The 11,088-nt window shown below is 36.0% G+C and overlaps 1 long non-coding RNA gene across 3 annotated transcripts in view; it reads right to left on the bottom strand.

Moving 5' to 3' along the window:
- Positions 1-6,973: 6,973 nt before the first annotated feature.
- LOC123536772 (uncharacterized) overlaps positions 6,974-11,088 on the bottom strand; it is a 37,152-nt gene continuing 33,037 nt past the window's right edge. For all 3 annotated transcript variants that reach the window (XR_008368075.1, XR_008368077.1, XR_008368076.1), the window contains 2 exons: positions 8,816-8,944; positions 6,974-8,345 (listed from right to left, as the gene is read on the bottom strand). This is a non-coding gene — a long non-coding RNA (uncharacterized LOC123536772). The remainder of the gene's footprint in view (positions 8,346-8,815; positions 8,945-11,088) is intronic.

The raw sequence follows: 11,088 nt of genomic DNA, 5'->3' as shown, positions 1-11,088 counted from the left end.
TAGGTGCTATATCATGTTACACTGCCTGCATGCTGTTTAGCCTCTTTGATACTTGAGTAGTAGTTGCCTAGCTCTCGTAGTAATAAAAGTGTAAAAACAATATAGTGTTGCTCTATGAGTTTTAATAAATAAATGGCATATTAAGACATTGGCTATGAGCCTGTGCAAAGAGCATTGAAGCATTACAATGGCGACGAGATGAAAATGTGATTTAATTAAAAAAAAAGTGGAATTCGGTTTAATCTTAATGTAAAATCTGTGTAAGACACTTGTTTACATAATGACGGGACTTACGCCGTTTCCACCATTTCACGTCAAAGAAAATTCTAGCAATGTGGGTGTCCGATGGGAGACATACATAGAAAAGCTAGAAAACTTATTTAATGGACTCGGAATTGACAAGAACAAACGAAAGAAAGCGTTACTTTTGCACTATTCAGGAGATGAAGTGTTCGAAATTTACAAGACATTAGATCTTGGACATGCAGATGATAACTACGCTCAAACGAAATCCGAACTTGACAAATATTTTAAACCGCAGAAGAATACAGAGTTCCTCCGATACGAATTTGGCAATCCCAGACAAAATCAAGATACTATAGACTCATTTGTTACACGTTTGCGGCAAAAAGCAAATGATTGTGAATTCAAGGATAAAGAATCTCAGATCAAAACTCAGTTTATTCAAGGATTACAATCGGAAAAACTTCGAAGACGATGTTTGGAAGAAGGAAAATCACTGCAGGAATTAATAATAATGTGTAGGACTTCTGAAATCGCAAATGACCAAGCACGTGCTATGGAAGAAAAACGCGAAGACGTATCTAAAATAAATCCTAGAAGACGTCGCCAATGCCGTCAACGTCCTCAACGTCAATTTCCGAATGAAGATCAAAGAAACCCAGCGAAGCGTGATAAAAACTGTCGGCGATGTGGCGGAAAATTTCCACATCAGGGCCAGTGCCCGGCGTTTGGAAAAACTTGCCTAGGCTGTGGGAAGCCCAACCACTTCAAAATTGTTTGCCGTTCTGGAAAAGTGCGATCATTTCAAGAACAAAGTGATTCAGAAAATGAATGCTTTGGATTGAATTCGATAATTAACAAGAAACCGCGTGTGAGTATGAAAATCGGCAACACAAGAATGGATATTACCGTTGATACAGGAAGTACCTTAAATACCATGAATGAGCGTGAATATAACTTGTTAAAACCTAAGCCAAAATTGGTAAAATCCAATGTGAAAGCCTATGCCTATGGTCAAAAGCAGCCTATACATTTCATAGGGAAATGTGTGTGTTCTGTAGAAAGTAAAGATAAAATCACAACTACGGAGTTTCATGTGGTGAAAACAGGTGAATCCTTATTATCATACCAGACTGCTGTAGAATTGCAAATCGTACCTGTCATTAATGAAGTTCACGATAAAACACAGGACATTGTGGACAACTACGCTGACCGATTTCAAGGTGTCGGGAACTTAAAGGACAAAGAAATAAAGCTCCACATTGACAAAGATGTAGCCCCTGTTGCTGAGACACACAGGAGGATTCCGTTCAATATGAGGAAAAAAGTTGAACAAGAAGTTGAACGACTCGAAAGAGAGGACATAATCGAAAAATCGTCAGGACCAACGCCTTGGGTCTCGCCAATAGTGTGCGCACCGAAAGAAAATGGACAAATTAGGTTATGTGTCGATATGCGTGAACCAAATAAGGCTATTATTAGAGAGAGACATGTCACACCCACCATTGACGAAATAATTGCAAAAATGAACAATGCAAAATACTTCAGTAAACTGGATTTAAATCAAGCGTTCCATCAGATCACTCTTGCAGAAGAATCGAGATATATAACGACGTTCTCTACGCACATAGGATTATGGCGGTACAAAAAACTGAACTATGGTGTGTCAGCAGCGCCCGAAATTTTCCAGAATGAAATAAGACAAGCGTTAGATGGATTGGAAAATGTGATGAATATCGCAGATGACATTATTCTGTATGCAGAAGATGAAAAAAGCCATGATCAGTTCCTGGAATCATTGTTTCAGAGACTGAGAAACAAAAACTTAACTCTGAATAAAAAGAAATGTATTGTTGTAAATTTAGCAGCTAGTCTTATTAAAGTTGATTTATTAATTGATTCTACTGATGTGAAACTTTGACCTCTGCTACTAGAGATGTCATTCACCAGTTACCCTCATAAATTGCTTGGGACTGGAGTGTGTATCATTTTATCAGGGTATGTTGTCATCATGTACCATCGTAAACATGTCTGATCTGTTAGAGTTAGAGGTTGCTCCATATTTGGGATGGTACCATCAGTCAACGGTTATCCTCATAAATATTAGGGGTAATCTTTGTCTTTCATCACTATGATACACTCCAAATATGGGAGGGTACCTGCTTTTGTATATAAACCTAGGTCAGAACTAGGGAGGGGATTTCTTTACTTTTGGCTCGGACTTTGAAAATGACAGATCATAGAAACAAGAAATGAAATACTTTACAGTTATAATTATAAGTGACTTTAGACCAGATGAATGAGAGAATTATAATTTTGACAACATTATTTCCATCATTTAGACTATTTATCCATCACATAATAAACTGATGTAGTAAACTGGATTTTAAGTGTATTTTATCTATGGAGTATAAACACCCTCACCCGAATCTACGTTTTTCAACAGTATCTTCAAAGTGAATCAAATCAAATTCTATGGATACATATTCTCCGATCAGGGAATATCTCCAGACCCTGAAAAGGTCACAGCTATTAAGAAAGCAGCCAGTCCAACGACAGTAGCAGAACTACGAAGTTTTCTTGGCATGACGAATTATGTGTCGCGATTTATTCACGACTATTCTACGCTGACTGAGCCATTACGCAAAATGACTCAGAAAGGAATTAAGTGGCAGTGGACAGAAACAGAAGAAAGTGCGTTTGTGAAATTAAAAGATGCATTAACTAGTGACACTGTAATGTCATATTATGATCCGAGCAAAGAACTTGAACTTACAGTCGACGCTAGTGGTGTAGGGGTTGCCAGTATCTTGAGCCAGGAAAATAAGATAATTGCGTACTCAAGTAAAGCACTCACTCCAGTACAACAACGATATAGCCAGTCAGAACGAGAATGCTACGCTCTGGTGATTTCTATTGAACATTTCATGTACTTATTTGGAAAACAGTTCAAATTGATCAGTGATGCAAAATGTCTTGAATCAATCTTCAACAACCCAAAAGCTAACCAGCCACTGAGATTTGAAAGATGGAGACTTAGACTAGTTGGCTATGATTTTCGCGTCCAATATAAAAAAGGAAGTGAGAACCCCGCAGATTTTCTCAGCCGTCATCCATTAGAAAACACTGAAAGTGAAGACACTATTCAATATATCCTTGCTGAGGAATATGTACGATTTGTGGCTGAATGCGCCGTGCCCAAAGCTATGAAACTGGATGAAATAGCGTCCGCAACAACTGATGACAAACTATTACAAACAGTAATACAGTCAGTGAATTCAAATAAATGGGATAAAGAGCTGCGAAAGAAAAACAAAACTTATGACTGTTTCTTTAGAGTTCGTGAAGAATTATCAGTGGTCCAAATCGAACACCATACAATTCTGTTACGTTGCACGCAACTAGTCATACCAGAAACAATGCATCAGAAGGTCATTGACATCGCCCATGAGTCACATAGTGGATTAGTAAAAACAAAACAATTGTTACGGGAAAAAGTTTGGTTCCCTCTCATTGATCAAAAATGTGAAAACACTGTGAAATCATGTATGACATGTATGGCCGTTGATCCGCGAAACCCAACAGAACCAATGAAGTTGTGCACGTTGCCAAAACGAATTTGGGATGAAATTAGTGTCGATTTTTATGGACCTATACCGAATTTAAATGTGTATCTTATGGTCGTGATTGACGACTATAGCAGATATCCGTTCGTAGAAACATTGCACAATATTTCAGCAGCAACTGTCATCCCAAGACTAAGAAATATATTCTCTATGTTTGGAATACCCTCAGTTACCCGTTCCGATAATGGTCCACCATTCCAAGGACAAGAATTCGCAAACTTCGCAGCAGAAATGGGATTTAAACACAGACGAATCACCCCATTACATCCTGAAGCAAATGGAATTGTAGAAAGATTCATGAAAACACTGACAAAAACTGTTCTTGCCTCACACATTCAAGGACGAAACTTGAAGAAAGAACTGAACACGTTTCTATTGAACTATAGAGCTGTACCACACACGAGTACAGGACTTGCGCCCAGTACACTTATGTTTGGAAGGAGTATTCAAACTAAGTTACCGGAATTTAAACCTAAGCGGTCGGATAGATACGTAAGGAAGCGTGATGAAAATTTGCGCACAAAGAATAAACTGTATGCTGACAAGAGGAAGAAAGCACGACCTGTGCATATGAAAGTTGGTGATTCGGTGCTTCTGAAACAAAAGAAAGAAAATAAATTATCTGCACCATTCAGTTACAAGCCTGGAGTTATTGTGAACAAAAAGGGACCAATGATAACTGTAAAACAAGGAGACAAATTTGTTACTCGAGATGTTTCTCATTTCAAACCAATTTGGAAAATACCACCAATGGCACCGGAAGTTCCAGCCAAACCACCCGAAACCGTTGTACCACCTCGACCGAAGAGGAATATTTCAAAGCCAATTCGTTACCGGGATTGATATTAATGGAGTGAAGTGTACTAAACTATACATAAACATGACCTCTCATTGGAATTTGATTCATAAAAAAAACAACAAAAAAAACTGGAATTTATTCTAATAAATTACGATCTAAATGCCAGGCGTATATGCTATTAACAGTTAGACCACACCGTTGGATGTTATTTGAAAATAATTGGCTTGAAAATAAACAGACGCATGTTGTTGTAAATAACTGTTTCAATTATCCGATAAGCGCGTATTTCAAGTTGAACTTTACATTATGTTGATAAACCACAATTACCTTTGGAACATTTGTAGGACATGAAAACGTGAGAACATTTTGAAACATTTATGAACTTTGCCGGAACACTACACTGTAAACTTGCAAAATTTGTGAGAACTTATTTTACCAGTGCATAATTAACATTTTTAAATTTTAAGTTATGACAAATGTTTTAATACTAAATTTTACATTTATTAAAGAATAGATGGAACATTAGAAATTTTGATTAATTAGAAACTTCAATTGATTAGAAAAACTAATTTTGTAAATTGAATTTTAACATGATTTGAACTGATTGATTATTATAAAGAAATTGATTTTCAATTTATTAAAGAATAGATGGAATGTAGTGTTTACATATACTTGTGACGTAGGTGCTATATCATGTTACACTGCCTGCATGCTGTTTAGCCTCTTTGATACTTTAGTAGTAGTTGCCTAGCTCTCGTAGTAATAAAAGTGTAAAAACAATATAGTGTTGCTCTATGAGTTTTAATAAATAAATGGCATATTAAGACATTGGCTATGAGCCTGTGCAAAGAGCATTGAAGCATTACAATATGGTGTAGCAACAATGGCTGATATTTCCTTTCAGTTCGTTAAACGAAGATTACAGTGGCTGAAAACTACATACTGACACCTTTTCATTGCCTGACACCTTTAACATGGCAATTCTTAAAATTAAAATTGTACTCTATCAATGTCACTTCAATTAACCAAATTTACTGAAGCATTACTCACTATGTAATGAAAATCAATTAAGAAATACCATGAAAGATCTAGTAATTAATGAAATAAAATTATTATAGGGCACGAAATTCATCCTATAATATACTCTTTTTATGTCCCCTACCTCCCTAGACCCAGACCACAACAACAAGATTTTATTGCAACCACTATCCTGCTCATCACATTAATTTTACATATCTGCCGTGGTGAATCTATCTTATATGCTCAGATTTTTTTCTTCAACATTGTCTTTATCTTATTTGGGTTTTATAGTGCACCAACACAGTATAAGTTATATGGAGCCAAACAGGACTACAAATTTTGGTTTCACATCTCGTCAAACAAAGGTAATTTCGTACCATTAAATTTTATTTCTAATGATGGCTGTAATTCTAGAGCCAAGATAAAAATTTCTTGCAATGACTGCAAAAGAAAGCTTTAACATTCGGCATAAAGTCTGTTCCTAATTACATATATGGTCATAAATGTGGCCTCTAGAGTGTTAACTAGCTTTTCCTTTGATTTGACCTAGTGACCTAGTTTTTGACCCTACATGACCCAGATTCAAACTGGACCTTGAGATTATCAAGAATAACATTCAGACCAAATTTCATGAAGATATAGTCATAAACGTGACCTCTACAGTGTTAACAAGCTTTTCCTTTGATTTTACCTGGTGACCTAGTTTTTGACCCTAGATGACCCAATATCAAACTCGTCCAAGATTTTATTGAGGGTAACATTCTGACAAAGTTTCATTCAGATTGGGCCAAAATTGTGACCTATTTGAGTGTTAACAAGCTTTTCCTTTGATCTGACCTGGTGACCTAGTTTTTGATCCCAGATGACCCAATATTGAACTTGTCCAAGATTTTATTGAGGGTAAAATTCTGACAAAGTTTCATTCAGATTGGGCCAAAATTGTGACCTCTAGAGTGTTACAAGCTTTTCCTTTGATTTGACCTGTTGACCTAGTTTTAGACCCCAGATGACCCAATATCGAACTCGTCCAAGATTTTATTGAGGGTAACATTCTGACCAAGTTTCATTAAGATTGAGTCAAAATTGTGACCTCTAGAATGTTAACAAGCTTTTCCTCTGATTTGACCTGGTGACCTAGTTTTTTACCCCAGATGACCCAATACCGAATTTGTCCAAGATTTTATTGAGGGTAACATTCTGACCAAGTTTCATTAAGATTAGGTCAAAATTGTGACCTCTAGAGTGTTAACAGTCAAACTGTTGACAACGGACGGACGGACATCTTGAGCACTTTGTGCTTACGTGAGCTAAAAATCTAACAGAGGTCCTTGTGTACATCATCAGGAACGACAACTGTTACTGGCATAAATGATAAGCTGTACAAGAGTTACCTAACTAATATCACAGTTACATTCTATTATGACATTCTTATCTCAACACAAAGCAGGAATATTGCACACTTATTATAAAACAATATGATACAATTTATAAAAAATAAAAATCTGATTACTTAGCAATTTTCATTCATTAAATGAGCTCCATGTTGACTGTTATCTTTTTAAGTTTTATGTTATTAGGAAGGCTATTCCAGTAATTGATAGCTTGATAATAAAAAGTAGTAGACGTGAAACTGAGGTACATGAAATCTGTTAATACTATGTCTACAATTATAAGACTTTCTTAGAGACAAGCTAGAAATTATTATGCAGATAAGCTGGACAACTTGTTTTTCCCAAAGATTTTGTGAACATGATTCAGTATTAAATGTTTAACTCTTGTTTTCAATATTTAGCCAGCCAGTATAAAAAACTGCAACTTTTCAGTATCTTTGATAATTATAACCACAAATAAACCTGACAACTTTGTTTTGAGTCACTTGTAATCTATTTTTTTAAAATTTGTAACCACTGTACAAAGATGAAGAATTGTAGACAAAATGACATTGTATTAAAGAATTACATGTATAGAGTTACATAACACAATTTGAATTTCCAATCACAAATGTTATTTTCTACTCAAGATAATGAAAATTTTGGTACCAACTTTGTCATGAGTATTAAAGGATAGCATTTTCACATTTTAAACAAAAAGCTACAATTTTACTTCATAATGTAGTCATTGCTTGAAAAATGCCTCAATCTTCTAATATCCTCTTAACATATTTAACCTTTGGCAGGCCATCCCATTTTTTCATAATAAATATGTCTGTCAGCTATAGGCATTGTACCTGATACCAAGTAGTGTCATAGCAAGATCTAACTGTTAGTGTGACTGGTTTAGGGAACAATTTCCAGAACACTGGTAAGAGAATATGCTAAAGAAGAAATACAGCTGAAAAAAAGTGTTTGTTATTTTTGTGCATGGTGATGCTGAGACAAGAGTTGGAAAATCAAACTGTCTTCCATTTTGGAAAATCACTTTAGGATCTTTTCAAGCCAAATACACAATTTCTCTACTATCGACTGAATACCAGGTACCGATGTGTTGGACTATTGTGCTTTTTACAGTCATAGTGTCTGAATCTTCCATGCAATCCCAGTGATCCTTTGTGCCGCTGGTGAAATTTCCTTTTAGTCATGACACAGATATCTATGTTACAGCAATTTGTGTATTATGTAGCTTTGTGTGGGATGTTTGTGGCATATTCCGCTTTCAAACTAAATAAAGAAAAAATATTTGAATTCACTGTATATCACTCTATTATACGAGTAAAACTGACCAGTACTTTGACAAAGTGTATAAAATTCAAACTAAGACTGATATCTTTAAAAGTAGAAACAATAATTATTTTTATTTCTTTAATTTGTTGAAAACCAATGAATTTCTGTCAACTGAAAATCAATTATAATTATATGTACATAGACTGCCCTGAAACAAAATATTACATGTTATCTCACCAAAACACAGATAATGCTACTAAATTAGTATTAGTATAAGCCCTTTAATCAAAAAGCTCACAGGGAAGACTGGGCTTGCTAAACTGTACAAATTCTTTAAAGTTGTTATTATTTTTATTATTATTATTAATGTGTATGGCAAATGCAACCGGAGTCTCACTCTGCATATCAATTCACTTGATACTGTAATGGATGTAATAGTATAAAAGAAAGCATTAAAAGCAACTTACTTAGGTCACTGGTTTCTAGGTTAATAGTGGTAATTGTTGCCCCCTCCTATAGTACGGTAGGTTTGAAGTTGCCACAAGGAACTGCATCTGGCAATTTCTCAACATCAACCTCCTTTTCATGGCCTATTCCTGTAAAGGAGATAGAAGAAAATAAACTTTGTTGCAACTATCAGTTTCTGTATGTTCCACTTCAGAAAATTTACCAGCTGATATCTTGAGTTAGTTGCAATCTTTATTTTGTAAAGAAAAAAAGCCTATAGTAAGAAAAGATACAGATCTACTTCAGAGAAATCTGCCCTTGCAGAGATCAGTTTTCTCTACATGGATGTTGTTAACACTGGTGATACTATAACACCAGTCCTTACATAAAGTGTAGGTCAATAGTTTAATGTTGTATGACCAGTCTGTATTCATTACATGAATACTGGACTAATTTGTCAAAACTTAAAAAAAAAAAAATGTGAAAATTTATTTCTGAAAATAATTTTGACTATTGACTGGCAGCCATTAACTAAGTGTAAACTATTATTCTCCTTATATTTATCATAGGTCAACAGTTATATGAAAATGTTTTTCTGAAGTCATGTTATAAAACATTTAATGAGTGGCTTGGCAGTCAATAGTCAGAACTGTTGCCCTCAGTCCTTCAAACTTGACTATTGACCAGCCAGCCATTAACCCTTATCCTGCTGGACACAAATCTGATTTGCGACCAGTGTAGATCATGATCAGCCTGCATATATGTGCAGTCTGATCAAGATTTGCACTGTTCGCCATTCAGTCAGCAACGTTTTGGTTAGCACCCTTTTTATCAGTAAATAGCACTGTTCAAACTAAAAGATGGACAAGTTCATTATAGAAGTTTAGCAGGGTAATGGTTATACAAATTTTCTAGCTGTCAAATATTCCTCCCTCCTGTTACTTATCTCTCCTCATATGTAGAACATTCCCATCTTAATTTTTTAAGTTGATTTACACCTAACATTTCAGGTTGTTTTTTTTCACTTATATGAGCGGTACTGATAACCGGTACCATTCCCAATGCCAAAACTTAAACCAAAGTGTGGATACAAAAGGACACAGAAGACAATGCTGGGTCAAGTAGGTTAGCTCTTCATATTAAATTTTCGTACAGTCGAGCTGAAAATAAAATAACAAAACTAGAAATTGCTTTTGTAACAAAGCGCATGTCTCCCCAAATGCAAAGTCCTATAGGCAAGAAGTCAAAAAGAGACACTGATGGTTGACTGCAATAGGGATCATCTACTTGGCATGTCCTGTCATCCCGCTAAGTTTCAACACTCCTGGCCTAGCAGTTCTCAAGTCACTGTTCAGGCTCCTGTGACCTTGACCTTTGATCAAGTGACCCCAAAATAAATAGGGGTCATCTACTCTGCATGTCCAATCATCCTATTAGGTTTCAACATTCCAGGTCAAGTGGCTCTCTAGTTATTTTCCGGAAATGATTTTACATTACCAGGCCCCTGTGACCTTGACCTTTAATAGACTGACCTAAAAATCAATAGGGGTCATCTACTCTGCATGTTCAATCATCCTATGAAGTTTCGACATTCTGCGTCAAGTGGTTCTCAAGTGATTGATCGGAAATTGATTTCCATGTTCAGGCTCCTGTGACCTTGACCTTTAACAGAGTGACCCCAAAATTGATAGGGGTCATCTTCTCTGCATGTTTAATCATCCTATGAAGTTTCAACATTCTGGTTCTCAAGTGACCTTGACCTTTAACAGAGTGACCCCAAAATTGATAAGGGTCATCTACTCTGCATGTTTAATCATCCTATGAAGTTTCAACATTCTGGTTCTCAAGTGATTAATCGGAAATGGTTATCAATGTTAGGCCCTTGTGACCTTGACCTTTAACGGAGTGACCCCAAAAACAATAGGGGTCATTTACTCTGCATGAACAATCATCCTATGAAGTTTCACGTTCTGGGTCGAGTGGTTCTCGAGTTACTGACCGGAAACGGTTTTCCATGTTCAGGCTCCTGTGACCTTGACCTTTAACAGAGTGACCCCAAAATTAATTGGGGGTCATTTATTCTGCATGTCCAATTATCCTATGAAGTTTGAACATATGGGTCAAGAGGTTCTCAAGTTATTGATCGGAAACGGTTTTCCATGTTCAGGCCCCTGTGACCTTGACCTTTAACAGAGTGACCCCAAAATCAATAGGGGTCATCTACTCTGCATGACCAATCATCCTATGAAGTTTCAACATTCTTAGTCAAGTGGTACTCCAGTTATTGATCGGA

Source organism: Mercenaria mercenaria, chromosome 17 (genome assembly GCF_021730395.1).
Source record: "Mercenaria mercenaria strain notata chromosome 17, MADL_Memer_1, whole genome shotgun sequence".
In the NCBI taxonomy this organism is placed as follows: Eukaryota; Metazoa; Mollusca; class Bivalvia; order Venerida; family Veneridae; genus Mercenaria; species Mercenaria mercenaria.
The sequence above is the reverse complement of the archived record's forward strand: the minus strand, read 5'-3'. Positions and strand labels throughout refer to the sequence as shown.